The following is a 15,633-nucleotide window of genomic DNA, read 5'->3' on the forward strand; positions in this document are numbered from 1 at the left end:
AAAAGTTTAATAGTATAATAAAAAAAACTTAAAAAATAAAATAAAAGTTTAATAGTAATATAAGATTACTATCACTTGTTTGGAGTTTAATTTCTTTCAGTAAAATTAGTCGTACAAGGAAAAAAATGAATACGCTTAAAATTTACTTCTTTTATTGCCTTCTGGATTAAAACAGAATTAAAATGTTTTCCATAAAAAGTAAAAACTTGCCACTTTTTGCAATTTATTTTTCTGTTAGTAAAGATTTCTCCTCTTTCTTTTCTTTTCTTTTTTGAGTAATTAGACACCAGAGGCTTTGGCGGGTAAATTCACTAAACTAGATATATTTTAAAAGGACCATTGTTCTGTTTTTAAAGCTCTAATTTTCTTAATATTGCATTAGGACCACCACACAAAGATAACTTTTGAAAAGGGGCAGTCAACTTCTCTTTCATGCTACTTTTCAACTGGAGGCCGGCAACTCCTTCATGCCGCTGGCTCTGGAAGGACAGCGTCTGTTTTCAGCAGAGGTTTCCACACTTCCCTCTGTACCTCTTGGTTTTCTCTTCCTTATAGCACAATCAATCTAATCCAGCAATAAAATAAATTGACCTAATGTTGAGGAAAAATTATCACTCTTCAGCCAAAAAGAGAAATGGCTAAGTAGGTGGAAACGTAGACCAATATTATAAGGATTAATAAGCCAAAGGCTCAAAGAACATCATTTATAGGACTTTCAAAAACAAGTTTACAATTTCCAGAAAGGATGTCACATGCTTATATTACCTGCAATTTAAATGGTTAAATAAACAATGTATGGAGACAGAAACAAATATCGAGGAGGAACAATTATGACAGCAATGGTGATTATTTACCACCATATAAATAGTGACTGATAAAGAATACATAAAATCAATATGAAGACTGGTTTCAGTCTCCTTATTTCAATTATCAGCTAAGATAAGAAAGCTTCGCTTAAAACAAGGAAAACCTACAAACTGCTATCTCTGAGTATCAAAAGAAAAACAGCACATTTTGAAGAATCAAGAAGCATAAACGCAAGCAGGCACCACAAAATTCCAAACTGTAAGTCTAAAAAGTTTAGAAAGGATTTTTTTCAATGGCAGTACTGAAGAAGGAAAAAAACCTGAGCTCAATACATAATTTCTTTAGTTTATGTGTTTTGAACAGTTACATGATACATATAGCTAAGAGATCGATGAAAAAACTTTCCCATGTAATCTGCACCTAGAAAAGAAAATAAATTCAATCTACATTTCACCTAATGTCATGGTCATGTTTTGGGCCACAGAAAATTAACTGAAAAAAAACTAAGACAAAACATATCCTTTAGAGTCCATATTTTTAATATAGTCATAAATATAATCCATAAAAACTATTCCTCTCAGTGAAAAAGAAAACAAAATCAATGAAAATGTTTAGAATATTTTTGGTTTTAAATATATAGAGCTTATTTATATATTTAGGCTAGAACAGAAATTCTGAAATAATGAAATACTCACCATCATCCCTTGGTAAGTATAAAAGATCTTTTTTTCCACCACTACTCCCCAACTGAGGAGGCAGAAATCTGATTTATGCAGGAAAGCCCAGGGGTAAGATATATATATAACTTCAAAAAAATGATTATCTTAACAAGTAAACTCAAGTTACATTTGTAATTTATAAATGCTGTCTAACAGCTGTCCTTTTGCATTTCTTTAAAAATAATTAGCCTCTAAAACTTCATCAGTACAAGTTTAAATGCAGAGCAATTAAGGATTTCCAAAAACGTTGCTTTAATCTGCCCTTAAGTTTCTTTACTCTTTCTTAAAATGTCTGCAAAATTAATTGGACTCCTGAGCTCCATTCGGATAGATAAAACAATAAGAGGTATATTTTATATGACAAGCTCACAGCTTTAAAAAATCATTAAGAGCTTGGCAATAATATTTGCAGTGCATTTACTATTACCCATTGATCCTAATGCACTTGACTTATCTGTAACGATAAAACTTATCTTGACCTTGCTGAATACAAATAGCCCAGACTAAAACCTGCGATGGCCTCTCGAGGGGAAACACAGCGGTAATCATGACCAAGATAATACAGGGAACCTAAGTGCTCAATACAAATGTGCCAACAGAATCAACATTTGTTTCAGTCTCACTTTGGTAATAAGAAATGAGAAAGCAACAGTTTTCCATCTATAAACAGCATTAAGTTCTTTTCTCTAATCAACCTTAAACATTTTAATCAAGGAACTAGGACAGCTTCTGTCATGTCCTTCTGTTATTTGGCTGATTCTTCAAAACACCTGGTCCCATCTGCTTTATGATGCACCCTAAGGACAAAGGAGCGGGGGACTCCCCTCAGATTAGACACCCCCTCCTCATAGGAGGAGGGGGAGAACACTCGGATGTCTTCCTTTGGGGACATTCATAACACCAGAGAAACTTAGATTAAAAAAATGACAGCGTCCTTAAGGTGCATTTACATTTTTCATCCCACACTTTGTTCCAGTTCTACTAAAATATTCTAAAATTGCACCTACAGTGACTAATGCATAAAAGATATTCCTAAATGTTTTTCTTAAATTACATGACAGGTTCCTCAACCATCTTGTTCATCTCTCAAATTTTACCCTACATTTTTATTGTCAAAGTAAATCACTAAGTAAACATTAAATTACCTGCTTTCCTAAGTCTATGGATACAAAGTAAGCCAATGAAAGCCGTTTTCTGCCTTTTAAAATAGGTCTGTTAGAGATAAACACAATTTCAACAGAGCCAACTTTTCAGCTAAAGTATTTCATAAAGTTAGAAAAAAAATCTTGAAGAAAATACTAATTCTCTAATATGATATGGCTACCGATTAAAGATTAAAAATAAACCATTAAGATTCCAGATTCTCAAATATTTTTATAAATATTAAAGCACATAATTATATTCATTATAAACATACTAAATTATTACTTGTAATTTTTTAAGTTCCAAAAAACTGTATAGCAAATAATGTATAATTTAGTTTTGAAATAAGATTTCTGTTTGTTTTTAAACTACTTATGGAGACTTTGGGATTTACAGATAAATTATAACTTCATGAATTACACTTCTGACAACTCAAAATTCAGGCTTGGATTGTCTCTAAACACCCTGCCCCCAAATATTTCCCAAGGCAGCCAGGCAATGAATGCACATTTAGTGTCATTTTATATAACGGGTATGTCTTTTAAAGAAGAAAGAAATAACTTTAATTCTTCTTTAATACTATTTTAGTAGTTTGCTATCTACATCAAAATTGTATGATTTTAAGGCAGCGTGAAAAAGAAATTATATAGAGAATTTGCTAAGTAGATCAGTGGCTTTCTTAAGCAGTACACTAATGCAGATACAGTTTTGAAAACCCTGCAAGAATTAGTTGTCCTGTATTATTATTCAGGGCACCTGAACGCCAGATATTATAACTATGGCACATTAGCTCTCCTATTTCTCAAGATAGAACCAGGAATTTTAAACGTTCCCTATTGAGTAATTTGCTCAGAGCACCTAAATGAAACATACTGTAATTTTATATATTTCCATCTACAGTATTGCTTAGTGCTGATAAACGGCAATATAACTTCCTATATTTTAATAGGCAACAGTTCTGGCATTGGCTATAGACGAGCACAGACTTAAATAATAACGCCATCCACAAACTCTGCCACAAAGAATAAGGCTCCATTGCTAATTATACAGGGAACTGATTTTAATTACACAGAGAACATTGCTTTTAAAAACACTTTCCAAACTGCAAAGGCAGAGGGGCGGGTAGCTGGGCGGGGGGGAGGGGGGGGGAAGCAGCAAACACTTCTACCGTGTTACAACAGTGCCCTCTACTGGTAAATTGGAAACTTTGCAGGTTAAAAAAAGTAGAAAAGAAAGCCAGGAAGAACTTTAATTATGAAAATTTCGCTGACTTTCTTTAATATAAATAATGAAATTCAACTTGTGTCACTTTAAACCTAAATCAATATTTAACTTGACATGTGAAAAGCTTCCCGATTAAATTTATAGTTTTGAAATAACTGTGAATTTCAGAAATGTGGTTTCCAACTATGTATCATCTGGCTAAAAGACAAATCATGTTTATTTTAAGTGATGAACAAATATTAGAAATATTTGGATAGTTCATCAATATTTCTTAATCTAAAATTCACATATTTAGTAAAAGAAATTAAAATCTAATTCATTAAATGTATGAATTTTTACTTCTCAGGCTGTCATGCATATAATGTCATGTCAAAATAGCAATAGTTGGCCAGGAGCAGTGGCTCATGTCTGTAATCCCAGCGCTTTGGGAGGCTGAAGTGGGCAGATCACCTGAGGTCGGGAGTTCAAAACCAGCCTGACCAACATGAAGAAACCCTGTCTCTACTAAAAATACAAAAATTAGCCGGGCGTGGTGGCACATGCCTATAATCCCAGCTACTTGGGAGGCTGAGGCAGGAGAATCGCTTGAGCCCGGGAGGCGGAGGTTGCGGTGAGCAGAGATTATGCCATTGCACTCCAGCCTGGGCAACAAGAGCAAAACTCCGTCTCCAAAAAAAAAAAAAAAAAAAAAAAAAAAGCAGTAGTTATTTGTCATCAACTTAGATTCCAACAAAATTTTACTCCCAATTTATTTAACCAGTAAATATTTCTTTAAGCCGATAACTATTTCTGTAAGAATATCTTTGGTTTTAGGAACAATTAATGTATGCTTAGCACACAGATCTCAATAATGAAATAACTATCATTACTAATACTTCCTTTGTTTGAAGTGGAAATTCTACCACACACGCAAGTCTGATTTACAAGAAATAACAATACAAGACTTCCAGCTACATGTACTTTAAAATCTTTGAATTTTATATTGTATGATAGGAAACTTTTAAGTGAACTAATAAATTTTAAGAACAAGTATATTAAACAACTGACTACAGTCTATTACTATTTTTAATCTCTAGCAAAAATAAACTATTTGTTATGTCTAGACTAAAAATGTTCTGTCTTTCCTTATATACAAATAATTTTTTATTTTTTATTTTTTTTGAGACAGAGTCTCGCTCTGTTGTCCAGGCTGGAGTGCAGTGGCCGGATCTCAGCTCACTGCAAGCTCCGCCTCCCAGGTTCACACCATTCTCCTGCCTAAGCCTCCCAAGTAGCTGGGACTACTGGCGCCCTCCACCTCGCCCGGCTAGTTTTTTGTATTTTTTAGTAGAGACGGGGTATATAAAAATAATTTTTATCACAGATACATACAATCTAAGTCATGAAAATTCTGAAAGCAATATAAGAACTTAATAGCTTTACAGGAAACCAATTTTTTTCATATTACAAGAAACTCTGAGCTTCAAGAAAGGTAAGGCTTAGAATACATTCTTTTAGCATCTTAAATATGGAGCGGGGGTGGCAGTGTAGAAGGGATCAAGAACAAAATGGCCCCAGCAGAAAATTGTCAGGGAAAAATGTTAAGAGGGGGTAGGGATGGGTGTTAAGACACTCAAGGAAAGGACTTAGAGAAGAAGTGAAGGAAGGAGAAGGAAGGAGAACTCAGAAGTGTGTTGAGTTCTGCCGCTCATTAAGGCCTAAAAACTCAAGTGAGGAGTCTGCAGAAGTTTAACAAGTTACCATCTTAACTTCAACAGCAGACCCCCATTTTTCACTAACAGTTACAGTTTCCAATTTTATAATGGAAATCAATAGAAAAATGAAGTTTACGTTAAAAAATGTATTTTATAATGAACCTCCAGAAAGTATCTTCAATCAGGCAACACCCATGTAAATAAATTATATTCTTACCGACCACTGGAAGAAAAGAAACAAAAGTAATCAGGAAAGTAGCAGAGAATTAACCATAAGTAAAATGGAGAGAACATATCCTGATGGATCTGAATTTGTTTTTTAAAGGATATACTCCTGGAAAAGTGAGAACTGGTTTCTAATATATAGTAGTTCCAAAGTACAACCAATGACTGATGAGAATTTCATGCTCAAAGAAGAAGGAATGATGGACTTGGGATCAGAGTTTTACGATTTCCTACTCATAAGAATGAGTTCAAAGTTATACCTCTATTCAGTAATGTAGTGGGAAAGACACGTCTGTCTTTAGAGCGAGTCCTTAAAGCAAGTTTTGTTTTATGCTGATACCTATATTAATAATTGTATACTATTACAAGCCATTGTTCATTTCTCCTAATTATCTAATTTTTTTTTTAAAGATGCTCACCTGAAATCCCTAAAAATAAATTTAAATGTGCAAAACTTGGGGTCGAAGGTAGTCCAGTAATCTGTGGGCCAACCAAAACCCAGGAGTCAGGCATGATGAAACAGGCAAAGAATTTTTAAAGAGCAATTTATAATGGAAAAAGTACAGTTTATAAACATAAATATATTCATGGGTAATCAAAGGCATGCAAGATATAACTATTTTTCACCAGTCTGCCAAAGATAAAAAAGGCTACTATACACTGCAGATGCAGGCATAGGGAAGGAGGGAGTCTGCTGCTGTAGGGGTGCATGCTGGGACAGCTGGAGGGCAACTGAAATATGTATCAAAAGCTTAAGAAGGTGACAATCAACACCGCAATTCTTCCAGGAATTTCTCTTAAGGAAATTATGAGAAAATGCAAATGGATGTGTGTGATTAAGAATGTTAATAAAAGCACTGTTAAAATAGTGAAAAATTCTGAACAATCTAAATGTCACAGCAGGGAACTAGGTAAATTCATGATGGCACACACACGTAATGCAACCCTGTGCTCCCACTGGGGTAAGTTAACAACCGTGGAAAGACCTTTGCAATGAAATAAGCCGGGGAGAAAACCCACATCAGAACACAGAACACATGGTGGGATCTTATTCTGGAAAAAGAAATCAACACCTATGTATGTAAGTAAGTATGTATGTGTGTGTGTGTGTGTGTGTGAATGTTTGTGTGTGTTTCTACACTCCTGCCTCCACTACACACACACACACACACACACACACACGGTAGAAATCAGGAAGGATTATTCTCCATGGGATTATATGTGACATCTTTCTTTTATCTTCTCTGTAAACACTTTTTATCCACATTTAAAAATTTTTCTAAAGTTATTATCTTTCCTCTAGAATAAAGTTTTCATTTTTATAATAAGTAAAATATAATGTGAAATCTTTAGATTAACAAGCAAAATAGGGAATTGTTCTAGGATGTAATGTTTTACACTCTGAATTAATTATAAATCCAATGATCTGACTTCCAATCTTGGAAGGGCCTTGCTAGAAAAAAACACGGAGTTATGATTAAAAGCATAAATTTTGGAGTCAGACCTTCGTGAGTTTAAACCCTACCACTGCATTTCCTAGCTTTGTGATCTTAGGAAATTGAGTTCTCCAAGTATGTTTTTCATCTGAAAAAATGGTGATGTGAATACTTGCCTTATAAGTAAAATAGATAACAAAATTATAATTATTATATTAAATGTATTATTGTTCTTCTTTACTCGGCACTTTTTAGGTGCCAAAAGACATGGCACTAGGATCTTTATAGAGACGATCACTTCATCTTCACTACTACCCTGTGATGTGGGTAACATTTATGATCTATATTTCCCATAAGAGGAAACGAGATTTGGAATGTTCCCACCCAACAGAACATGGCTACTAACAGGCTGCTCCTGGATATGAATCCAAGATTGTGTGCCTACAAGGCAAATGGATTAGCCACTATGTCTCACTGCCTCCACTTCTGATGGTCACCAGAGCTTGGCCGCTATGTCTCACTGCCTCCACTCCTGATGGTCACCAGAGCTTGGCCACTATGTCACACCACCTCCACTCCTGATGGTCACTAGAGTTTGACCGCTACGTCACACTGCGTCCACTCCTGAATTACCAGAGCTTGACACTTTGTCACACTGCCTCCACTCCTGATGGCCACCAGAGCTTGACCACTATGTCACACTGCCTCCACTCCTGATGGCCACCAGAGCTTGACACTATGTCACACTGCGTCCACTCCTGAATTACCAGAGCTTGACACTTTGTCACATTGCCTCCACTCCTGATGGCCACCAGAGCTTGACCACTATGTCACACTGCCTCCACTCCTGATGGCCACCAGAGCTTGACACTATGTCACACTGCCTCCACTCCTGATGGTCACCAGAGCTTGACCACTATGTCACACTGCCTCCACTCCTGATGGTCACCAGAGCTTGACACTATGTCACACCACCTCCACTCCTGAATGGTCACCAGAGCTTGACCACTATGTCACACCGCCTCCACTCCTGATGGTCACCAGAGCTTGACCACTATGTCACACTGCCTCCACTCCTGATGGCCACCAGAGCTTGACCACTATGTCACACTGCCTCCACTCCTGAATGGTCACTAGAGGTTGACCACTATGTCACACTGCCTCCACTCCTGATGGCCACCAGAGCTTGACCACTATGTCACACTGCCTCCACTCCTGAATGGTCACTAGAGGTTGACCACTATGTCACACTGCCTCCACTCCTGAATGGTCACTAGAGGTTGACCACTATGTCACACTGCCTCCACTCCTGATGGTCACCAGAGCTTGACCACTATGTCGCACTGCCTCCACTTCTGATGGTCACCAGAGCTTGACCACTATGTCACACTGCCTCCACTCCTGATGGTCACTAGAGCTTGACCACTATGACACACTGCCTCCACTCCTGAATGGTTACTAGAAGTTGACCATTATGTTACACTGCCTCCACTCCTGATGGTCACCAGAGCTTGACCACTATGTCACACTGCCTCCACTCCTCATGGTCACCAGAGCTTGACCACTATGTCACACTGCCTCCACTCCTGATGGTCACCAGAGCTTGACCACTATGTCACACTGCCTCCACTTCTGGTCACCAGAGCTTGGCTGCTATGTCATACTGCCTCTACTCCTGATGGTCACCAGAGCTTGACCACTATGTCACACTGCCTCCACTCCTGATGGTCACTAGAGCTTGACCACTATGTCACACTGCCTCCACTCCTGATGGTCACTAGAGCTTGACCACTATGTCACACCGCCTCCACTCCTGATGGTCACTAGAGCTTGACCACTATGTCACACTGCCTCCACTCCTGATGGTCACTAGAGCTTGACCACTATGTCACACTGCCTCCACTCCTGATGGTCACCAGAGCTTGACCACTATGTCACACCGCCTCCACTCCTGATGGTCATCAGAGCTTGACCACTATGTCACACTGCCTCCACTCCTGAATGGTCACTAGAGGTTGACCACTATGTCACACTGCCTCCACTCCTGAATGGTCACTAGAGGTTGACCACTATGTCGCACTGCCTCCACTCCTGATGGTCACCAGAGCTTGACCACTATGTCGCACTGCCTCCACTTCTGATGGTCACCAGAGCTTGACCACTATGTCGCACTGCCTCCACTCCTGATGGTCACTAGAGCTTGACCACTATGACACACTGCCTCCACTCCTGAATGGTTACTAGAAGTTGACCATTATGTTACACTGCCTCCACTCCTGATGGTCACCAGAGCTTGACCACTATGTCACACTGCCTCCACTCCTCATGGTCACCAGAGCTTGACCACTATGTCACACTGCCTCCACTCCTGATGGTCACCAGAGCTTGACCACTATGTCACACTGCCTCCACTTCTGGTCACCAGAGCTTGGCTGCTATGTCATACTGCCTCTACTCCTGATGGTCACCAGAGCTTGACCACTATGTCACACTGCCTCCACTCCTGATGGTCACTAGAGCTTGACCACTATGTCACACTGCCTCCACTCCTGATGGTCACTAGAGCTTGACCACTATGTCACACTGCCTCCACTCCTGATGGTCACTAGAGCTTGACCACTATGTCACACTGCCTCCACTCCTGATGGTCACTAGAGCTTGACCACTATGTCACACTGCCTCCACTCCTGATGGTCACCAGAGCTTGACCACTATGTCACACTGCCTCCACTCCTGATGGTCATCAGAGCTTGACCACTATGTCACACTGCCTCCACTCCTGAATGGTTACTAGAGCTTGACCACTATGTCACACTGCCTCCACCCCTGGTCACTAGAGCTTGACCGCTATGTTGCACTGCCTCCACTCCTGAATGGTCACCGGAGCTTGACACTGTGTCACACTGCCTCCACTCCTGAATGGTCACCAGAGCTTGACCACCATGTCGCGCGGCCTCCACTCCTGAATTACCAGAGCTTAGGCACTATGTCGCACTGCCTCCACTCCTGAATTACCAGAGCTTGCTGTTCTTGTTCTTCTTGTTGTCATTACTATTGCTGGATGACGACTTTCTATTATTCTTATTTCAAAACATCTCATTTGTCAAACAATACAGCTGACCCTTGAACAGCATGGCTTTGAACTGCACACGACCCCTTATATGTGGAGTTTCTCCCGCCTCTGCCACCCCTGAGACAGCAAGACCAACCCCCCAACCAGCCTACTCAACATGAAGATGACAAGAATCAACAACTTTATGGTGATCCACTTCCACTCAATGAATAGTAAATGTATTTTCTCTTCCTTATGATTTTCTTAATAATATTTTCTTCTCTCTAACTTACTTTATTGTAAGAATACAGCACATAGTACACACAACATACGAAATACGTGTTAATCGACTGTTTATGTTATTGGTAAGGCTTACAGTCAACAGTAAGCTATTAGTAGTTAAGTTTTGGGGGAGTCAAAAGTTACACATGAATTTCTGCATGCTGTTCAAGGGTCAACTTTGTAATAAAAATCTAACTGTTCATTTTGGCTAACAAATACATTAATCTTGCTTCCTATTCAAAGCTGTCAAACTATCCTCCCTACCAAAAACTGCCAGTAGCCATCCTGTCTCCACAATATTGAAATACTATACAGGATGAGTGTGTACCTGTCTCCTCCATATTGAGACATCAGACAGAATGAGGGTGCACGTTCCTTACATTCTACACATCCTCCAGAACTACACTGTGGATCTCTTAAAGGTAAAACAAAAACAAATGGGCTAATTCAGAGCCAGGGTATAATTTTTAAATGAGTCAGGAAATATTTGTGAGCTGTAATTTAAACACTAGGATTCCTAAAATCTCACCATCAGCATTAAAATTCTAGTAAGAAACAAGTAACTAAGTACTAATTTCTTCCTCTAAAATACAAAATAATTTTTAAATGCCTACTTAAAAATCACATCTTTCTTTCTTTCTTTCTTTCTTTCTTTTTGTGAGACAGAGTCTCACTCTGTTGTCCAGGCTGGAGTGCAGTGGCATGATCTCGGCTCACTGCAACTTCTGCCTTCCGGGTTCAAGCGATTCTCTTGCCTCAGCCTCTCAAGGAGCTGGGATGACAGGGGCGTGCCACCATGCCCGGCTAATTTTTGTATTTTTAGTACAGATGGGGTTTCGCCACGTTGGCCAGGCTGGTCTCAAACTCCTAACCTCAGGTGATCCGCCTGTCTCGGCCTCCCAAAGTGCTAGGTGTGAGCCACCCGCACCCGGCTGAAATCGTGTCTTTAAAAACTGCTTTCCTCAGTTTGGAATTTAAATTGCACATTGATCTAAAACTTATCTTTTAAATTTGGAGTTACCATTTCAGGGAGATTACTTTTTAGAGTGTACCATAAAAACAAATTAATAAACTTCTTCTCTTCGTTTTCAACCTAAGCTCTACTTAACCTGACGCGTTTAACACTGCAGGGTTTTCCTGACACTCACCTCTCATTGGGCTTTCTAGGGTCTTTTTCAAAACACCTGGCAACTGTGGCTTTTTCTATAGCTCTCCTTTCTAATAACTTAAAACTCTTCAATGATTTCCCATTGCACTTAAAACAAAATCCTCATTCTTCTCCCTGATCACCAGATAAGCCCTGACCTCTGCTTCATCTTACGCCATGCTCCCTCAGTGATTCTAGGCATGTTGGCTTATTGCTGTTGCTTGAAAACATCAAGTTCACTCTCACTGCAGAGGTTTTGCGCTCATTCTTCTCTGTCTAGCACACTCTCCTTCGCTGGTCATGATGACTGGCTCTCGTCACCGGGCTATCAGCTTAAGTGCTCCCTTCTCAGAGAAGGCCTGCCCTGAAATTCCACGGTCGGTCACCATCACAGGCCCCTACGTTCATTCCCTTGTGCATCGCTCTCGGCCTCATTTCCCATCTTCTTACATGGACTATTAGCCCACATGAGGACGCGAGCGCCATGGAAGCAGAGCTTACCTATTTATTGACTGCTCCCTCCCCAGTGCCTGGAACAGCGGTGGCGCAGAGTGGACCATGCTGAAAGAAGGGAATTTCACTCCGTTTACTAATGGTAAAAGGAACATATGCACACTGGAGGAACTTACAAAATACAGGAGAGTTTCAGAAATTACGATCCAGAAAAAAACTGCTATTAAGCATTTCCTTTATCCACCCCTAAGATGACTCTCAAACATTCTTACCTACCAACAGTAAAGAGCTACGGGACATGCTGTTGGGTAAAACGAACGTCAAGGTGCCAAACAGTGCACCACAGGCTCCAGTCTGTGTTACACACGATGGGGAGGATGAAGTACAGTCATGGCTGCTTTCCTCTGCATAAATCAACACTGACGAGATGCAAGAGACAAAAGAGGGAGCAGCTAGAAGGAGCAGAAAGGAAGGAAATGGAGAGGCGAGGTGACGGGAGAGTCCTTGTCCGGGTCCTCAGCTGGTGTTCTAGGTTTGACCTCAGCGCAAGTACTGTCCATTCAAGAGAAGCACATTTACTTAGCATCTTTCTTTTTCTCCTTCACTCCTGCCTGTGAAAGCCTAACTCTAAGAATGAACCTAGTTACTACTTTCCATGTGGCTGCATCCACCCTGCCAGGGGCTGCTAAAGCCAGTGACACAGCAGGCCTGTTACTACTGCCCACCTCCAGGGGGGCCTCACACAGCTCAGCAGGCACCAGGGGTTTCTAGGCAGCGTGCTCCCCTACTTTCTGATCCACCCTTCCCTGCCTCTCCACTCCTGACGCTCCTGACCCCGAGCCCCACTCACTTCCCTCTGAAGCTTCCCATCAGATGCCACTGATGAGGACTCCCTCCTCAACCCATGGCTCTATCCACAAATCCACCAGCATTTCTACCGAGCTTCTCCCACAGCAATGGAATTCAACAAATGGAGCAGGGATCCTCCGACATTCATTCTCCCCGCCCCCGCCCCCGGCCACCCAAAACCTAAAACTATAAAACTTCTACAAGATAACACAGGACAAAAACCTTTGCGATCGTAGGCTACGCAAGGATTTCTTAGGGCACAAAGAGTACAAAACACAAAAAGGAAAAAAAAGATAAAACTGTATTTCATTAAAACTAAAACCTCTATTTCTTGAAAGATACTGTTAATAAAATGAAAAAAACCACAGGCTGAGAGGAAATATTTGGAAAACACATAGATGATAAAAAACTGATGACCAGGGTAGGTAAGGAACTCTCACAGATGAATAATAAAAAGACAAACAAGCCGTATAACCCCAGCATTCTACTCCTGCGCATTTATCCAAGAAAAATGAAAACACAAGTCTACACAAAAACCTGTACATGAAGGACACACCATGACAGTCAGACGGGAGGAACACATTTCAAGAGATCTGTTGTATAGCAATGTGACTACAGTTAAGAATAATATACTGTAGTATTTTTTTTAAATGTAGAGAGTGGATGTTAAGTGCCCTTACCATAAAGAGTTAACGATGTGACCTAATGCATTTGTTAGAGTTAACCATTTCACAATGTCTATATACTTCAAAATGTCATGTTGTACACAGTAATAACATATAATGATGGTATCTGTCAATTAATTTCTGAAAAAAGTAAAACTATGGAGACAGTAAAAAGGTCAGTAGTTGCCACAGGTTGGGGTGAGGGAGGGAAGAATAAGTAGAACACGGAAAAATTCTAAGGCAGTGAAACTACTGTCATTCTCTGTATTCGTCATTACACATTTGTCAAAACACATAGAATGTACACCACCATTGTACAAGGTTCAAGACTGAACCTAAGGAAAACTACAGACCCTGGGTAATAATAATGTGTCAAGGCAGGTTCATCAGTGCACCTACCACACTGGTTTAGGGTATTGACAGTGGGGAAGGATAAGGGGATGAAGGAGCAGGATGAATCTAGGAACTCTGTACTTTCTGCTCAATTTTGCTATGAATCTAAAACTGTTCTTAAAAATATTAAGTCTATTATTAAAGAAAAAAACAATGTATGCCATGTAAAACATTAAAAATATGAAATATTTATGGATAAAGTTCATAAATTATGTATAAGAGATACACTGAAAACTATAAAACATTACTGAGAAAAATTAAAGATCTTTTAAAAATGGAGAGATGTGCCATATATATTATTATTATTTTTTTAGACAGAGTTTTGCTCTTGTCTTCAGGCTGGAGTGCAGTGGGGCGATCTCAGCTCACTGCAACCTCTGCCTCCCAGGTTCAAGCAATTCTTCTGCCTTAGCCTCCTGAGTAGTTGGGATTACAGGTGTGCACCACTGCACCTGGCTAATTTTGTATTTTTAGTAGAGATGGGGTTTCTCCATGTTGGCCAGGCTGGTCTCAAACTCCTGAACTTAGGTGACCTGCCTGCCTCAGCTTCCCAAAGTGCTGGGATTTACAGCTGTGACCTGTCGTGCCCAGCCTTATATTCTTTAATCACAAAATTCAATATTGTGACGATCTCAACTCTCTCCAAATTGGTCTATGGATTCCATGCAGTCCCAATACAAATCCCTGCAGTCTTTCTTGTAGATGATACATTGATTTGAAATTTTATATGGAAATGCAAAAGACTCAGTGTCAAGAACCATAAAGGGTCTGAAATGCTGTCTTCCAAGAAGTTAGTCTGCCACAGTTTCCTGGATTTTCACAGAAGACATCAGACTCCTAGGTCAGAGATAAAGCATAGCTTATTGTTCACAGCCATTCCATTCCTGGGTATTTATCCATGATAAATGAAAGCATAAATGTTCATAGCAACTTTATTTGAAATAGTCCAAAACAGTAAACAACCCCAATGTAAATTAACAGATGAATGGGTAAACAAATTGTGGCATATACACATAATGGAATAATACTCAGCAATAACAAGGAGTAACTTATGGATATCTGCAAAATATCCAAAATTTTGGATGAATCTCAAAATAATAATGTTGGTGAAAAAATCCCAAACCAAAAAACTGTACATACCATGATTTCATTTATATAAAATTCTAGAAAAATGCAAACTAATCTACAGTGACAGTAAATAGGTCAGTGGTTGCCTGAGGACCCAGCTGAGGAGGAGGGAAGAGGAGATACGGATTGCAAAGGGCTTGAGGTAACTTTACAGGGTGATGGGTATTTTCATAATTTTGACTGCGACAATGCTTTCACAAGTATACACATATGTCAAAACTTACAAATTTGATAAACATGTAGCATTTACTGAACATAAATTACGCCTCAATTAAGGTAGAAAAAAATAAAGATAATAGTCCAGAAAATAGACACATATACACACACAAATCAAAACCTAAACAGATTTCTGCTGCTGCGCAGCATAGGAAAAACAGTGTGGAGTTTCAGTCGAGCTAGGTTAACTTCCTGCTGAA

At 39.6% G+C, this 15,633-nt stretch overlaps 1 protein-coding gene across 3 annotated transcripts in view; it reads right to left on the reverse strand.

Moving 5' to 3' along the window:
* LOC105494346 (TATA-box binding protein associated factor 3) overlaps positions 1-15,633 on the reverse strand; it is a 202,283-nt gene that overhangs the window by 142,141 nt on the left and 44,509 nt on the right. Inside the window, exon 1 of one of the 3 annotated variants that reach the window (XM_011762675.3) lies at positions 12,231-14,255. The exons of the other annotated variants lie outside the window; for them this stretch is intronic. The gene's annotated coding sequence lies outside the window, so the exon portion shown is untranslated. Of the gene's footprint in view, positions 1-12,230; positions 14,256-15,633 lie in introns of those variants that run through there. 3 annotated transcript variants of the gene reach the window in all.

This window comes from Macaca nemestrina, chromosome 9, assembly GCF_043159975.1.
Source record: "Macaca nemestrina isolate mMacNem1 chromosome 9, mMacNem.hap1, whole genome shotgun sequence".
Lineage (NCBI taxonomy): Eukaryota > Metazoa > Chordata > Mammalia > Primates > Cercopithecidae > Macaca > Macaca nemestrina.